This window comes from Myripristis murdjan, chromosome 11, assembly GCF_902150065.1.
Source record: "Myripristis murdjan chromosome 11, fMyrMur1.1, whole genome shotgun sequence".
Classification (NCBI taxonomy): domain Eukaryota; kingdom Metazoa; phylum Chordata; class Actinopteri; order Holocentriformes; family Holocentridae; genus Myripristis; species Myripristis murdjan.
In genome coordinates this window covers 17,240,744-17,259,302 of record NC_043990.1, presented here as the reverse complement: position 1 = coordinate 17,259,302, position 18,559 = coordinate 17,240,744, and the positions used below count along the sequence as shown (strand labels likewise).

The following is an 18,559-nucleotide window of genomic DNA, read 5'->3' as shown; positions in this document are numbered from 1 at the left end:
ATAATCCTCAGAGAGAGAGAGAGAGAGAGAGAGAGAGAGAGAGAGAGAGAGACAGAGAGTGTATGTAAGTGTGTATTTACGTGCAAAAACAGACTCAGCCCACAGTGCACGTTAACAACAGGAGCCTAATTCTTAATGCCTGTATAAATTAGCCTCGCCATGGCAACAGCAGACAAAATGGGATGAAGTGTGTTATGTAAAACAACGGTTATGAGCCAGCCGATAAGAAGTAGGACACACACGCCCTCGTGTTACGGGGCCAACGCTTCTAAAAGCCCAGATCCTACAGTTGAAAAAAAAAAAAAAAAAGGTTATTCACATCGAAATCAATTAACGGATACCGCCATTAATTTGAGTCCACAAATTCTTCAAAAGTATCCTTAAGCTTAATTTAGTGGACTGCATATTTAATGGAGAGCGACTATTTCCCCCCTCTTATCTCATTTTATGGGATGAAACAGGGATGAAATACTGTCCATCTATGAGTGAAATGGAGTAACATGATCTCTGCAGCTTGCAAGCATGTGTCTAAAAAGCTGTTCTGTTTTCCCGCGCGTTACAGCGTCCGTGCTCGTGTGATTCGGTTCAACGCGAGGAGCTGCCAGCCAGGCTAAACTCGGCCGGTGGACGCCAGCCTCGAGCCAAAACATACAGCGCTGTCTCTTGTTCTTCTTTTCTTTGCCTGAAATCCTGTTTGAGAGCGAAAAACAAGCGCGCAGTAAGTCATGACTCCGGAGCGTGGTTTTGCTCCTGAAGGACAGCGGCTCGTTACGAGGCCCTCATGTCTTGACCACAGTCAACAGGAAACGACTGCGGCTTCACTCAAATAAGCTTTCTCCTCGAGTGTTTTTCAAGGTATGAGAAACAAATGCAGTAAGAATCGAGCAGCACTGGTCACATTTAAAAAAAAAAAAAAAAAAAAAAAAAAAAAAAAAAAACATCCTGTCTGCATCAGTGTTGCTCAACTGGTGTTACCTCAGATCCACATTTGTCCTTTTCTACACGTCAGCTAACTAAAGAGCTATTCAGTTGGATTTTGCAAAATTCAAAGTGCAATGCTTTCATGCACTGACAACCCACCGAAAGCTCAATGAAATTCTCTTCAGCTCTTTAAAAATATTTCAAAAATCACCAATTTGGCATATGAAGATGCAGGGCTTTCTTATTTTTGTCAGAAAGCTCAGACTCTAAATCATGAGTCTATACTTTAAAAAGCTGATTTTTTTTTTGTCATGGCCAATTTCATAGGCAAGAGTATAATTTTTTTTTAACTACAGAGTGATAGTACAGATGAAACACAGTGTATTTTAATCCCTCTTGCCTCACTTGTCCCACTAACCTGCTGACCGGCCTGACAAGAATGTGTAAAACACCCAGTCATGGCAGGTTGAGTGTGTCCTGACACATCCTGACAAATCTGTGTGCAAATGGGACACACACACTCACGCACACACAATCACATGTGTGTGCAGTTATGCATCACATCAGCAAGGGTGACAACAGTGCGGTGCATGTGCGAATGTGAATCCACGACACAAAAGAAAGCAGGTGATTTTGCCTCCTCTGGATTCAGAATGTCGATATTTATAGAAACAGAAACACAGAAAGTTTTCGCAGCCAGAATGACTCTGGGAACGCGGAGCCTCATTATCCTCGGTGCGCGCTCTGAGCTGAGGAAAAGGGCAAGCTCCTCGTGAGGAAGGAGCGCCTCTTCATCTCCACTAAAAGGTTTTACAGTGATGCAAAGAAGGGTGGGGAAGAAGATGTTAGGATTACAGAGCTAAGAGGAAAAATGTCAATATCATGCCGTAAGGTGGTTCTAAAAACATATTAATGAGGACAATTCACAAACTCGCTCTCTGTCAGCGAGGCACTTTGACTAGAACAGGCTCTGAGGTGTCAGCCCTGGAGAAAGTTTAGCGTCTTTACGCCCTGGTTGTTAAGCGTTTGCGCTCGCTCTTACATGAAAGACAAAGGTTAACTTAAGCATCGTCAATGCGTTTTGTGTGAAATATGCCATGCAGTTAAAAACGCTAAGCATTTTCTATCTCAAAGTCATAAATTGTCACTGCTCTAACGCAAGCTAAACTCTCCCCATCAAAAAGGTATTTCTGCAGGAGCATGCACACACACACACACACACACACACATACACAGTCACACAGTACAGTCACACAAGGGCAACCATAAATAACTTGACTTAGTCACTCTTTGGAATTTACCAGAAGCCTTGAAGCTGACAACATAGATCATGTTCTGGTCTGAAGTCGGTCTGAAGGATGGATGACGAATAACCCGACCAAATATCTGCTGAAAAGAGTCGCCTGCTTGTGGCTTCAGGAGGCCAAGTTCACAAAAACACACAAACAACAGAGTTAACAGTAGAGCCTGACCGACATATCGTCACCTGATATTATCGGCCGATATTAGCCTGTCACAGACATCGGTATCAGCATCTATTGTCTGATATGCACTGATATGAAAAAAATGTCATTTTGGACAATAAAGTTTATTAAATTATCCATCACAAGTGTTTGAGAACCACATTTGAAGGATCACTGTGTTTATGATATGTATGTTTTGGCTGATATATCGATATCGAATATATTTTTTTTAACTCCTTACAATCGGTATCAGCTCCAGAGGTCCAGTATCGGTTTCACTCTAATTAGCACCCGAGGAATTTCAACACTTCTGCCTGCATGATGTCGGTATGCAGCGAGAAAACCTCAAAAGAGCAAACAAAGCATAGCTTAGTAAACAGTCACCCCTATAGATCTGAGCAATGCACCTACACAATTGCCCTTTTGAATTGAGTGTATGGACGGAAAATTCCTGGCCGGACTCAAGCAGGGGATCACAAAAACAACACACACACACACACACACACACACACACACACACACACACACACACAAAAATAATGCCATGGGCAAACATTTCGCAAGTCAGTGACTGTGACCACAAACAGGTGGAAAAAAGAAAAAAGCATTCTTCAGTTTCTGGTGGAGGAAACAAGCAGCAGCGCCACCCAAGACAAGACACCTGCCTACCGACTACATTTAAACAATACGGGAATCAGTTCTCGTGATTTATTGTGGAAACATGCTGCTGCGAGTGTTGCCTGGGTATCGTGACCCTTCTCTAAACTTCTCAACAAGTCTTGACCCAGATAATGAGAGTCTTCTGATCTCCAGGCCCAGACACCTCCCCGTGGTGACGGATTTACTGAGCACAAACAATCTTTATCAGGATGAGACTCCGCTGGTCTAGACGGCATAAATAATGCACAAGACAACAGTAATAAGAGTCAACTGACAGCCAATTCAATCATCTGATTCAATTGAGTCTGTTTATTACCGGATGCACCGGGAGCCGGACGTGACGCATGTAGGGAGAGGAGCTCGGTGTGTGAATGCCATAGTGTGGGAAGTGTGTGTGTGTGTGTGTGTGTGTGTGTGTGTGTGTGTGTGTGTGTGTGTGTGTGTGTGTGTAAAGTGGCCAGTACCAGGCAGGTAAATTGCATTAAATCAGATCAGTGTCCCAACAACTTGCACTTACACACACACACACACACACACACACACACACACACACACACACACACACACACACACACACACACACATAAAATCTAACACTTAATTTCAGGGCTGACACCAATATATTAGGAAGCTGCTGGCAGCCCATATTTTGTGTGTGTATGTTCAATATCTTTAAATAATTAATCAATGAGCTCTACACTCTTCATGCCAATACCTGCTAATAATGCAAATAAGAATAAAGAGTTCATTATATCAAATAAAAAAAAAAAATAATAATAATAATTAAGACTATGATGAGACACTAAAACTCTCCACTGAAGCCCTTCCGGCCCTCATCTATTTAACGTTCGGTGAAACTTTTGCAACATTAAAGAATTAAATTATTACATAAAATATGCTAAGAAAACAGCATTCCATTGCAGGACTTTTTATGAAGCTGCATGGTCAGGGAGAGCTTCCACATCGGTACGCGACTAGCTGATATGTGATATTTTTAAAGAGGGGGTACTGATGCCCGGCGTGAGCTCGCATATGAGCAGGTTAATATTCTGTGCGAGTGTGTGTGAGGACCGTCACATCTGATGGCGCTCATCCTTTGCCCCTCTCCAAACCAGTGACATTTCCCCCAGTGTTCGAAGCGCCCAACTGTTCTTTAAACCCCAGTGTGTGTGTGTGTGTGTGTGTGTGTGTGTTCAGACGTCCTCACATACTGCTGAATTGCGATTAGAGTCACTCAATTCTAGTAATAGGTCATGAGCATTGTTGTGCTGCAGTGCAAACAGGGAAAATTAAGGCCAGGATACGGCAAGACATTTGAACGCACAGATGAGCAGATTAACTAAAGCACGTCAGGACGGGAGTTACATTCGGGCAGCTCGCGGTGACATTTCAGGGTTCCTCTAGCGGAGAGCGGTGCGCAATCACTTGTGAGTAATGAAGCACCACCCAGATGAATTGTTGATATAACATTTCTGCTTTCCTGGAGAGCGGCAGCAGCTACAAGACAGCAGAATGCCACACAGGTCAAAAGGCAGATCGTAACATGATGTTATAAACACATGGTTGCGTTCTAGGGCTGAATAATATGGCCAAAAATATGGCCAAAAATGGTCATTATGTTTATTATGTCCAATTTAAAGACTTTTGCCTCTAATAATTAGCATTATTCTAATCTCTTTTAGCCACCAAAGCATTACAGTGTCCAGTTCCTGTGTGTGGTGTGTGTTCCCTCACCAGGCGTGCAGCCAGACCTTTCACCAGGGCCGGGCAATTGATCAAAACTGTACTGAGGTCACGATGTGAGGCTAGATATCGTCTGGAGATTTGGATATCATCATACTGTGATACAGCATAGGTGTTGTCATTTCCTAGTTTTAAAGGCTTCATGATAGTTAAGGGATGCTGCTCTAGCTTTTCTGTTATTTGTCATCATATTCACATCTCTAATGATTGTTTATCAAAAATCTCTCCTTGCTGCATTATCAGTTTTTTAAATTGCTCAATATTTATTTGAACATTTTATGTATTTATAGTAATTACTGTTATTGTTTTATTGCCCAGCCCCATTTGTTTCTAGGGCTGGGCAGTATGTGCAAAATCATCTTTGGCTGAACACCTCAGTATTGTTATTGTGATGATATTGTAGGAATGAGTGTTGGTGCTTTCCTAAGACATGTAAACACAATATTTTTGCTAAATAATCATCAGTAATGTGGATGTGGTCACTGGGCAGTGAGAGACAAATAACAAAACAGCGAGAACAGTGTAATAAGTTCAGAAAATTGCATTTCTTTACTGAGTGCAGCCTTTAAAACCAGGAAAACATAGGCTATCACTCATGCCACATCACAATATCACAACAGCTGAAATGCCAAACGATATCTAGTTTGATGTCACGATATCGATAAGATGTCGATATATCACCCAGCCCGATTCGCTTCTACAGCCAAACTGCAGCACCGAGAGCCCTCACACAGAAAAACAAGAATCCCTGAGAAAGTATTACCATAACAAAGGCATGTCACTACCAGCAAGGTAACTTTTACACTGCGGCACAGCCGAGTTCACTTTCAATTTCTGGTGAAAAAGTCTGATGCCGAGCCTGTCAAAGTGAGACTGCCAACATCGCTCTGAAACTACTCGAAGGAACTGTCTGCCATCGGATGCTGTCACACATCATCCATCTGTGATGCTCGGTGCATTCGTGGAGCTATTTTGTGATCAAGTGTTGTCGCTGGCGCTTTTTGGTGTTCCCACAATTTCCCTCAACCTGCTTTTCTACTTTTGATGAAGTTATTGATTTCCTGGATTTTCCAAAAGTTCAACAAAAGCCCAGAGAACCTGTTACAAATCAGCAAAGGCAGAGAATGACAAGGCAAGCACACAGACTTTTCTGTTATCATTTTTTTTTCCTGCTATCAAACCGCAGACATTATTGTGACATGTCGTCATCTTTGTTTAATCAGTTAAACACATGAATGAGGAGAATACAGCACCAAATAAGCCCAGAAATGTAAGCTTCATTGCTCATTAGGTTGATTTTTCCAATAGAGAAAAATCCTCTCATCCTCACCGCCTTCTCTACTTTTCTGCGCTGTGGCATGACCTATGAATATTGATCCACTATATAGTTTCCAAAACCGGAGCCACTGACATCAACATCTCTTGCTTTGCCCTCGTCCAGAAGTATCCCTTTGCCTGTGACTCTGATTCAATATGGCCACCTGCGAGGAAGCCCTGGAACGCAGCAGCCGTCCAAACAGGATTAAGTTGGCTATTTCTGCCCCGTTTGTTATTTTTAGCAGGAAAAGACGACATTCTTTTCACTGATAGCGGCTACAGTGATAACACGAACTGATAACGCCAGCCCGGAGTGTTCGACAAGTATGTGGGAGTTATACAGCCGCGGCAAAACAACCATAGCTAAAAAGAGCTGAGTGCCTTCAAGAACTACTTTGGCCACAGGTATAATGACAAAAGCTGACCATATTGCAGGCTGGCAGCTTAGGAATAGGATTAGTATTTTCACTGATGGGTCTAAGCGCACAAAATACACAAAACCTCGCCTCACACACATAAAATGACCGTGCGAATTTAGCTTAACAAAGCAATTAACGCAAAAACTGTCCCGACCCATGACAGCAGCACACTTGACAGCCAAATAAATATATTACAGCCTACACTCACAGTCTGGGTCTTTCATTCCCGATGCTCCCTGTGCCGATTTGTTTTTAAAATATAGCCATAACCGCACAGTCTCCTCCAATAGCGAGGGTGGGTGTCATTTACAAACAGAAGTCATGGTGGATTTCTGTCTCACTCGTTCCTCCTGCAGCCTTGACTAAAGTCATTACCATAATGTTAACAACAGAATAACAATTCAGCACCAGAAGGAATGAAAAATACACTGCGGGGAGAAAAGACCGGAGCGCGAAGGGAAGAGGACAAAAAAGAAACACACAAATGTTCTTGAAATGAGCTCTCCCTCGAAGAAAACTTCAGGGCACAACTGTTCTCTCATCCCCGAAATGCAGTTTCACAGTTAAATATTTTAAGTGACTCTGTTTGGGTATCAGAATTGGAGTAAAACCTCAGCAGGGAGCTGGAAAGTGAGGACATGTGAAGTGTGTATATTGAAGCTCCACCACTCCTACTACTTATGAGCCATTAGACTGGAAATGGAGCACTCTATACACCCAAGATGCCACACACACACACACACACACACTACTTAAATGTTCCAGTAATCAGTCGCCGCTGTTAATTATTCATATGAGGCATCATTCTGGCAGGGAGGTATAGGTCAGCAGAAATTCGTGATGTGAAAAAGAAAAAAAGACAAAAAAAAAAAAACAAGCCAGAAACAAACAAAAACAGCTACACTGCAGGAGAAACCGAGACGGGGACAGAGACAGAGAGAGAAATGACTCACATCACACACACACAAAAAAAAGACTGAGAGAAAAGGCGAGTCTGTGCTTTCAGAGGAAAATGGCACAGATAAGTACGGCTGACATGGACAGTGATGTGCCCTGATCCAACCTGCTGATTTAAAGGCAGATCGTGGCATGAACCCGCTCACCGTCCCACACTGCTGCTCACATGCACTGGTGCACCGCACCATACATCTGGCCCCAGTATGTTCTCCTGCTTTGGGTTTTTTATCAGTTTTATGGCATTTCTGCTTTTAACTACAGTACAAAAAAAAAAAAAAAGGGGACAAAACGAGACAGACAGGGATATGAGAAGCACAGAGGGGAGAGAAGGTCAAGAGCCTCTTCAGTGTCAAGCGTTCTCGGTGCACGCTGTGAGTTTTGGTCTGCTGCTTCCTCCATAGAGCACCTCCAAATTAATTGAACATGATTTTATTTTTATCTGTGCATATAAACTACTGGGACTGAGCTGTAGCCCTTGCCAGGCATCCGAGCTTTATAAAAACACTGAGACGGGCTTGAGTCGATATATGATAACATTGAATATCGCAATATTTGCAGCGAGATGCAACATTTTCTAGAATATCTCATTTAACATTTAATTGTTTGATATAACTTTTATTGATTTTTTAAAAGGGTTAAATTAGCACTGTGAAAGTGGTGTGTCTGTGATAGCAAATTATCTATATGATTGCTGAAGAGGAAGAGGAAAACAACTGATCTGGTAGATACCAACTAGAAAAAGATGCGGACATTTTGCTCTCCAAGTATCATCCTGAAGCACCAGACATACTTCACATATCCACTTCAATCTATTTTTTCAAACTGCCAAAAGGGGGATTTGATATTTGGATGCGTCATTTGGGGTTAGGATGAGACCGAGGAAAACAAAAACACAGCATCAAAGCAGGAGGCTGCCGTCTTTAACACCGCAGCACCGAGTCAACCTGAGCAGAGCGTCGTTGTTTTGCAGAGGGACGAGTTGTACAACTGAAAGAGTGAACAGTCATCCTGGCAGCGACCGGCCTCAGGACAAAGGAGTGGTGTCATCCCCCCCTTCCCCTCCTCCTCACTTCATCTGTCATCACACAGCTGTGTGTCATGCCCCCCTCCCTCCAAGTCAGCTGGGTAATAGGAACACACACTTCCCCGTGCCTCGACAACTGTGACTTAGCGACAGAAGACCCAATCACAGAGCTGTAGCAGTCGCCTGTCAAAAAGTTGCAAAAAGGTGTTGAGAACAAAATGTGATCATAGCGCCGCTGTACCGCACACCGCATATTCTGAGTAAGATGATGAAAGGAGACAGGAGAGGAGACAGGCACACGGACAAAAAAAAAAAAAAAAAAAAAAAAAAAACATACAGATGGAGAGGAACCAGAGCCAGAAAGACGGCGGCACAGGCACCCAGAGATAACAGACTCAGAGGGAGGGGCAGAGCCGGGCGGGCTGGAAGCAGAGTGGAGGACTGCTTATTGTCAGCAGACGTCAGCAGCCCACGGCTTGGGCAACACGGACAGCTTCCACACACTGCCAGTAACCACAAAAACACTGCCCAGACACCTGGCTCGCACCGACATGATGGCAGTGGAGGTGTAATGATTCATTCATTGCATCGATTATAAATTTCGCTGATTCAAATGCATCGATCTGCCGAAATAAACAGGACGATTCGCTCTGACTTTAGCCTGAATCCGTGTGAAATGCTTTCGATTTATTCATGATTTTAAAAAGAAAAAGACCCAATATTGTGGCGATCCAAAGCAACTTGCTCCATTTAGAAAAGTTTTTTATAGGACAAATAATGCTAAAAAAGTAGTTCTGTTGTCTGCCTTGAATCAAATTCAATCAATGTTAAGCCAAAAATTCACACCCCGGCTCGTCTGACATGAAACCATGACGACAACATCGTGTCCGTCCCAGCTGCTGGCCACTGCGGGGCAAGAGAGTGGACCGAAAACCAAAACAGACAGATTATCAGCTTAGACTCCACTAAAACGCTTACAGTCATCACTGCACCACTGGGGCCACCAGCTGCTCCGGACAGAGGTGTGTGTGTGTGTGTGTGTGTGTGTGCGCACCACTAAGGCTGAGAGTGTGTTTCACTATGTCATACAGTATATCATGTGTCACACGTGACCTGCACTGTACAGCATGTGCCATGTGGTGTTTGTGTGTGTGTGTGTGTGTGTGTGTGTGTGTGGTGTTCCCTAATAGACCGGTTAGCAGTTGGAGGACAGGATTAATGGGAAAAGCCCCTCCGACCCCCACCAAGGGTGCCATGCTGCCACAGATCTGCTGATCTGCTCAGAAACAAGGAGGGGGTGGGGGACGAACCCTTTCCATAACTTGGCATCCAACAGAGAGAGAGGGAGAGAGAGGAGAGAGAGAGAGAGCAAGAACCAGAGGAGGATGGAGGGAGGGAAAGCGAGATAAAAAGAAATAAGTAAAAACTTAAAGAGCAGGCCAGCAGCCACGTACCCTAACACCTGCTACACACACATACACACACACACACACGCGCACACACACAAAGCGGGGCACTCATTAGTCAATTAGCAGTCTATAATTGCTCTGGTTATCATTTTTCATACATCACTGCTTCCCACTCATGCAGTGGGGGAGAGAATAGCGGAAAACACACACAATTACGCAGGCAAGCACACACACACTTGCTCATGTGCACACATGCACACACACTCAGCCTGCACACTGGTGAATCTGTATGTCTTTGTGTGCATGCTGTCACGATATGGCTGATTTGTCTCTTTCATGTGACATAACTGGCACTGGCCTCTTTATTCTCTCTCTCTCTCTCTCTCTCTCTCTCTCTCTCTCTCTCTCTCTCTCTCTCTCTCTCTAACACACACATAATCACAAAGCAGCGCTCTAAGCTGGTACCGTTAGTTAACTACAGCACCGCTGACGCGACTGAACTAAAGTGTTGCGACGTCTCTCTGAAGCTGCGCTCTATGGGCTAATGCTGCGCTCTCAGATGCACAGATGACAGCGCTAATTTGACTCTTCCTCCTCAAGAGCTGAAGAGAGGGAGAGACGGAGAAAGAGAGAGGAGAGAGTGAAGATAGGAGAGAGTAAGTAAGAGGCAAAAAGAGCCAGCTCTCCACACACACACACACACATTTCTGCAGGGTCTGTGAGGACAGCCGAGCCAAAGTGAAACTGAGCGCTCTATTCTTTCGTTTCATCTGCACTTGCATCCTCAGTAGCTTCCACTCCTCTGAAACCCCAATCCCTTCTCCTCTCCAACTTCCAGTTCCCTCTCTTTTCTGCACTCCTCCCCCCCTCCCCAGAGAAACCAACTCCCACTTCCCAGTCCCTCAGTCCCACCTTTTCCAGTCACTCCTTTGCCCCTCCCCTGACATACCTCTTAACCCCGGCTTAACAGCCCACCTCTTCGACACCCTAAATTCCCCTCCTGGCCTCCCAACATGCCCAAACCTATCCATTTACACACATGCAAACAAACAAAACACCCCCCTCTCCCTTGGGGAAATGTTTTTCTGGGGTGGGACGTGTTGGGACAAGACAGCCAGGCCAGCCAGGCCTCTTGAGACTAGATAACCTCTGACTCAAAGCAGACAGGCTAACTTCTTCTCCGATCCAACTCTGGTGTCACACTAAATCTGTTCCACGCAGGAGGTCCGTCACCGTTCACACGGCCTGGATACATCTGACCGATGAATTCTGCTTCAAAGTGGAGAGGTTAAAGTTTGTTTGTAATTCAATTTCTGTGACAGCCATCTAAATACCGCCGTCTTGTATATCAATGAGGAGAATGCCACAACTTCCCCACTGGGCATCATTAAAGTTTTATCAAAGAACCAGAGCTAAATCAACCTCTTCATTGCTGGCTGCCATTTACAGGCTGTGTCAAAGCTGCTTCCCAGACGCAGAGACTGAGGACGGGTTATATTTGGAGCCGGGATCATGGCCGCTCAGCTTGAGATTTGACTTTATCATTAAAGTCGTCTTCATCATTAAAAATCTCACGGTGTGTCCTCGGCAGGCTTTCCGCTGCCGAGGACACACACTGCTGAGAGACTAGACGCTGGATTTAAATCATGTCTTCCTCCGTCCCGCCGGAGCACTTTAGCTCTCCCGGCCTACACGCCTTATGAAATAACTATCAGCTGTGAAAACTTAGGAGAGGCACTCCTCCTGTAAGAATGCAAGGCCTACATTTTCCCCAGAACCGCACATATGCTCACAGATGGACACGCATATGTAACGCGCACGCAACCCTTACACACCCACACACACACACACACACACAAGCAGGCAATATTCCCAGCAACTGCGAGTGGGTGTTCTTGAGGAAAGGAAAAGGTTAGGTCGAGCATTATGAGACGTCAGTGCACAACAAAGTGCTAAAAAGCTGCTCGCACAAAAAGCTCTTCCACACCTTTCCTCCGTCTGTTGGTCTGCCACTTATATAGACCGAATAGTGAGCTTGTAGTTTGGTTTGGTCACTCCAGGCAAACTTTCAGGTGGTGGTGACAGTCTTTATAATCACATTCCATTAATATCAACATTGCTGTGTTGTATTTGGGGGGGGGGGAAACCTAACAAAACGACCCAGCATGCCTGAGTTTCCTCCAAACCACACAGTCATAATTCCTTTAATGAGGCTTTGGAGAGAAAGAGGGGGAAATGAGTGAGTGTGTGGCCATGCCTTCGTGTGTGTGTGTGTGTGAGAGAGGACGAGAGGAAGACAGAGAGAAACAAAAGAGGTGAAAGCAAGGAGGAAAGAACCAAATGACAGGACTGAAAAGCTGACAGAGGAGAGCCGAGAGAAGGTGAGGGGAGAGATTGTGCGAGAGTCTGGGAACTGGCGCTGGTCTGGCATCCCTGGGCTCCAGCCCTGCAGACCAGCTCGGCTTGGCACACACACACACCACCTCTCTCTTCTCCACTCAGCCCCCCCCCCACACCATTCGGAGACTTTCCCCTTCAAACGGTTTAGCCATGGCCAAAAACAGGCTGGCAGGGAGGCAAAGCGCTTCCACTTAACCATATCAAAGCGAGCCTGGTGCTGCACAGAAACAGCTTTTTTACCCCCGAACCGTCTCCTCTCTCAAAACAGCACCAGCAGATGGGGAAAAACCTTGCTGCAAGCCGCACGGCTGTTTGGGTGGGTGCATTTACTGTTATGGTTTTTTTTTTTAATGGGAGATGGTTAGAAGAGAGAGAGAGAGAGAGAGAGAGAGAGAGAGAGAGAGAGAGAGAGAGAGAGAGAGAGCAGAAATTTGCCTACTTGTGATAGCCTCACAAATTGTTTCCTTTGATCACAAGACTTGGAATGCATAGAGACGCCCTGTGCAAGGGGAGATAACATTACAGCTCAGTTTGCATCCTGCAAGCAAGAGATTCAAAACAACAATTCACACTTCTCCGTGGGTGGTTTTGATAGGTCAAGGCGTTTCTTCTTTGTGGGACTTGAAGGGCTAAAAAAAGCAGAGAAAGTGATTTGCAAGATCATCGGGTGGGCATGGTGCTAACAAAAAAAAAAAAAAAAAATGAAAATATATCTTAATAAATCACAAAGGCCAAGGCTTTTGCACAGACAGATGCTCCAGTCTGCCACACATAAGGCTTCCTTGAACTCTGATCCACTGGCTTAGCTGGCAGGTCCACTGTGGGTGGTGCCACTGTACATTAGCTGATAAAGGACCAGTGACCTCTGAACCCCCCCCCCCCCAAAAAAAAAATCCTGGAGGGTGGGGGGGGGGGTTAAACTCGCTGGCCTACTTTTCTCACGCTTCACATGAACGTCAGGAGAGCGCGTCCTTGTGTTCTCCACTTCGCCCAAGTCTGCACTGTGCACCCCCACTGACATGCTTCATGGATAAACACACACAGGGAAAGTGTGTGCATTGTCACAAGCTCACCCAAATCTAACACATTTCACAGGTATCACCCAAGATCTGCGACGTCATGCTCAGACAATGGGCTAGTCACATTTGTGAAAGGAGACTCTGTGACAGCAAAATACTGATCAAAATAATCCGGATGCGAAGATTGTTCCACAAGTTAAGGGGTTTGCACTAGACTTACTGTTATTGTTGAATTCAGTGATGCAGTGGTAGCCGAAATAAAAAAAAAAAAAAAAAAGGAGGAAAGCTCCAGTCTGACTTCCAATCTGTGCTCATCCTAAGACAAGCAAGAAGCAATATTAACAAAAATGCACAAAAGCTATAATTTATAAGCTATTTAATCCCTTCCAATGACCCAATCCTCTTATAAACAATGTGATCATCTCTAATATTAATTTCTATCATTAAGGCTATCATGAAGGTGGTGAGAGCCAATTCCACCAATGGAAAGCTGGGTAATTTCGGTGGATTTATCATCCACTAAGTTACATCTCTGGTGAAATCAGTTCATCGCCTTCCCCCTCTCTCTCTCTCTCTCTCTCTCTCTCTCTCTCTCTCTCTCTCTCTCTCTCTCTCTCTCTCTCTCTCTCTCTCTCTCTCTCTCTCTCTCTCTCTCTCTCTCTCTCTCTCTCTCTCTCTCTCTCCCCTCACTGTGATCCACTAACCTACTGCCCCGGAGAAGCCCCCCCCCCCCCAAACGGATACGGCACTTTCCTAGAAGCACATCGCGGTTGCTCATTAAACAAGCCTCCGGTGACCCCTCGGGCCTGTGCACCGGTGCGTTAGACGGTGTTTTACTTACCTCTGCAAAACTTCACACCAGCGGCTCCTCAGTGGCGTCTCTGCCCGTCTAACTGCGCCCCTCCATCCATGCGTAAAAAAAAAACAGGGAGAAAGTCCTTTTTCGCTCGTAACGCCGAGATTGTGCTGCGGCTCGCAGCGCAAATCAAAAGAATGAGCCTCTAAATCCCAGACTAATGGACCCGCCACCCGGATGAGCGACGGCCGATGTCTGTGCTCTGATAATAACTCTCGATGTACCGACCGCACGGCGTGAAGCGCTCAGCCTACTACCACTCACTCCAGTTTGGGTTTACAGCGGCGAGAGCTCCTCCTGGACGACGGCGGACCAATGAAAAGCACGGGATGTACCAGGGGGCGTGGCCTCGCCGCTTCGTACCCCCGATTCACTCGTGTGACTGAGGTCGAGCTGCGCGCACCGCACACCGTCCCGTGGCCGGCTGGATGCTGAGCTCTTCAATCAGTTATTGTGAAAGTGGAACCAAAAAAAAAAAAAAAAATCTTGATCATGAAATTTATAAACGTTAGTCATGTACAGTACCAGTCAAAAGTTTGGACACACCGTCTCATTCAGTGGTTTTTCCTCATTCTTATCATTAAAACATATTCTGGTTTGTTGAAGACCTTTTCTGTTTTCTATATAACGCCTTATGTGTTCTTTCATAGTTTTGATGTCTTCAGCATTAATCTGCAGGACAATGTGGAGAGTCATAAAAATAAAGAAAAAAAAAAAAAAACACTGAATGAGAAGGTGTGTCCAAACTTGTGTGTGGTACTGTATCTGTAGTTTGAGATGCATTATTTACATTTTTATAGACTGTGGCCCCGCTCAAATTGGAAAACTGCCTCCACTGCAGTTGTTAGTCTCTCAGTCAAGTCCGCAAGTGAATCATGAGCACAAATGTGTACATGTGTCCTACATTTTGTTATGTGATCAATGTTTATGCGGTGAGGCTTTAATGTTTCATTAAAAAACACATCTCATAGCTCTGAATCTCACACTGAAGTATATGTAGTCTCACCCTGCCTCTAATGCAATAACTGTGTGTGTGTGTGTGTGTGTGTGTGTGTTATTCATAGATTTCATTTCATGAAATCCAAATACGTGTTATTGACTGCAGAGTTAATAAAAATAGTCATGGCATATTGAACAAAAAGAGGCTCAAAAATCCTATCAAATCTGACGTGTCAGTTTGACTTAAGCCCTGTGTGTGTGTGTGTGTGTGTGTGTGTGTGTGTGTGTGTGTGTGTGTGTGATGTTTATTTACACCGGACCAGCCAGTGAGCCCTGCCCAGCCACAGACACCGTCATAGGTGTCTGTGCACATGAAAGATGGCAAATAAAGGGCACCCCGCCTGCCTGTGAACCTCTCTCTCTCTCTCTCTCTCTCTCTCTCTCTCTCTCTCTCTCTCTCTCTCTCTCTCTCTCTCTCTCTCTCTCTCTCCCTCTCTCTCTCACTCTGCCACCCCAGGCTGCAGGGGTAAAGCCGTGTCTGAGCATCATATTTAAACAGCTGTCATCTTATGAACTGTCTCTAATGTCTCTCATTGCCCCTGAACTTTTTAGTGCAGGGCCATTTTTGGGAAAGGGAGCTCCTTCTATTGCAGCCTCAAGGGTCTAAATTTAGAGCGACCATAATCAACACCTTGGATGCTGAACTCGTATTTTGTTTACATAGGTACTGTAAAACCTGCCTCACTCTTCAGCATGATTATTTTGCCTGAGCCTAAACTGCGGCTCACTCTCATGAATGTATAGACAGGCTGTGAAAATGATGATGTGATGATCTGTGTTTATGAAGCTTAACAGTGGCTTGTCAAATTGCCTTTTCAATCCGTTCGCCTCATGTGGATTTACAGCAGTTGCCTTTTCCCCGGACAGGAAGCAGCAAAAAATATTGAATTACATGGTACCTTGAAAGAGACAAGCAGCTTTCTGGAAGTCTTTAGAAGCCAGAATCAGCATGAAATACACAGGTGCTGCTATTTCAAGGCCCAAGAAAAACACATTTCTCTCATGACGAGTCGACTTCCTCTGAGAAAGAAAAAGACAAAAAAAAAAAAAAGACAAAAAAAAAAAAAAAAACTTGAGCTTCTTCTGCCAGCATAATTGCCCTCTAAAAGTGGATATGCTGTTCTGCTGCACCCAGACAAATCCAATTCTGCTTGCCCCTCCAAGCAGCAAAGGGAGCAGAAAATGGCTTGTCCCTTTTAATCCATCAGTTTCATATTAGTACAGGAAGGGATTTTATAATGGCTTATTAATATCATTAGTTTTGAAGGTCGGGTTTGAAGCCTAGGTTATATACAGGTCCTTTTGAACAGCTTCTGTGGTCTTTTCTCAATATTATTACATCTAAGGCAAGTAAATTGAAAGTGTACAATTTGTTTTGTGGGAATTATAAGCAAAAGAGATGCTACTGCTTTTTCAAAAACAGAAACAATTTTGTGAAAACATTTACATGTCCAGGGTGGGAGGGGTTATTAGTGATCAATGGGATGGGCAGTTAAAAAAATGAAAGATTTGGGGTCAGCATGAGAGTTTTACATGATTTAATGAGTCAATAGGAGCTGTAACTGTGGCAGAGACAACATTAAGAGGTGAATAAGATGAAAGAAGTTGTGAGCAGAGAGAGGGAGGAGAATGGTGAAGAGACAGAGAGAAGGACAGTGAGGAAGGCAGAGAGAAACAGAGGAGGAAGAAGCTGAGATGTACCAGAGAGAGCGATGACTGTGCAGACTACACGCAGCAGAAATCATAATAACGAAAATACTTTTGCAGGCCCGCTTCTCTCCCCAGAGCCTCCGGCCGTTCAAAGGCTTCACAGCAGCTCGGCTCTTTCTGCTGTCAGTCAGGTTGTGAAATCGATTCAGTCACACCCCACGCTAAAACTGACCTCAGACCAGTGTTTGTCTGGTGCTCATACTGCGGCTGTGATGGGTCCACTTTTCAAACGGTTTGGATGTCTTTCACCATAAATCAAACTCACCCGACTTTCTGCAAAAAAAAAGTGAAACCGTATTTTTGCTTGAGTCTGCATCCTGCTTTCTGCACGTTATATTATGGAATCCTGAGTGATGCTTATTCAAGACACACTGTAGGGTTTCCATAAGCCCCTCAGCTAGCTCTCTGACTCACACACACACACACACGCACACACACACATACACTGCTCTCCTCCTCCTAGACTCTCAGCTGCTGAACGGCTCAGCCTGTAATTATTGCTGTCATCAACAGCCCCTGACCAGCAGCTATATTTACTGGAGAGCCACCATGCACACATACACACACGATTTGCTTTGCACATCCACATATCCACAAAGAAGGAAAACACATACACATATACAAGTAGTTATTTATAGAGGCGACCAATCAAAATCAAAGCAACAGGTTAATTAGCGTCAGTTTAAGCTTCATCACCAGATCTAATCTTCTGGAGAAATTTCTCAAGAGCTCTAATGAATAAAATGACCTTTTGCTCAGTGGATAGGAGCACATGACATGTGCAGTCTTTATCATTTAAATCTTTGCTGTGGTATGCCAAGTTTTTCACCCTGTTATACAAGCAATTTTAAAATGACACATTTTGGCTGTTAAAAATAGCAGCCAAAATAACAGCAACATTTTTTTAATCACTTTTTTTTTTTTTTTTAAATAAAAATTCCAACCAATAATACCATCACAGTATTTGAACAATCCTCCCATCTCGCCTCCTATCATGTAAAACCTTCAATTTTCAAACTGACAGGACTGACAGCATGGCACAGGCTGTAAATGTTTGTTTGTTAACCTCTCAAATGAAAGCTTGTTTGCCTTTTCTGAGACACTGCGCTTGTTTCCCGGCGGCTACAATTGATTCATTTTTAAGAATCTGATGCAGCAGCACAAAAGAGAGAGAAAGTGCACGGTGGATTTCACAGTGAATTACTTCAGTTGCTATAATGAGTGTGCAATACACTTCACTGCCTTCCTCTTTCATGTATATTATGGCTCGACCCACCCACTTTTGAAAAGTCCCTCTTTGCATAAGTGTTCAGCCTCAAAACCCTGTTTCCACTGGGAATATTTCAAATTACAGAAGCAAGAAACCAATGTGATGTTATTTCTTTATGGCTTTAAACCAGAATGCACACGACCACCAGTAAAGCACCATTAGACCAGTTTGGTAGAATATCGAAATGCATGATTGCTTGCATGTGTACAGAAATATTGCGCCACATAGCAGCACAAGTACACTCACAAGTGCGTATACAGAGTATGAATGAGCCAACATACGTCACTGACCTCCCAGTAGCACTATTCCCTCCTTTCCACAGCAGCCCACCACTGATCTCCTGCTCCTGTAGTGCGGCATTGAAGCACCCTCAGTCCCACTCCTCCTCTGAT

The 18,559-nt window shown here is 44.4% G+C and overlaps 1 protein-coding gene across 2 annotated transcripts in view; it reads right to left on the bottom strand.

The window, feature by feature from the left end:
- The window catches only part of ripor2 (RHO family interacting cell polarization regulator 2), a 57,211-nt gene that overhangs the window by 30,304 nt on the left and 8,348 nt on the right, over nt 1–18,559 (bottom strand). Inside the window, exon 1 of one of the 2 annotated variants that reach the window (XM_030064017.1) lies at nt 14,174–14,456. The exons of the other annotated variant lie outside the window; for it this stretch is intronic. The gene's annotated coding sequence lies outside the window, so the exon portion shown is untranslated. Of the gene's footprint in view, nt 1–14,173; nt 14,457–18,559 lie in introns of those variants that run through there. 2 annotated transcript variants of the gene reach the window in all.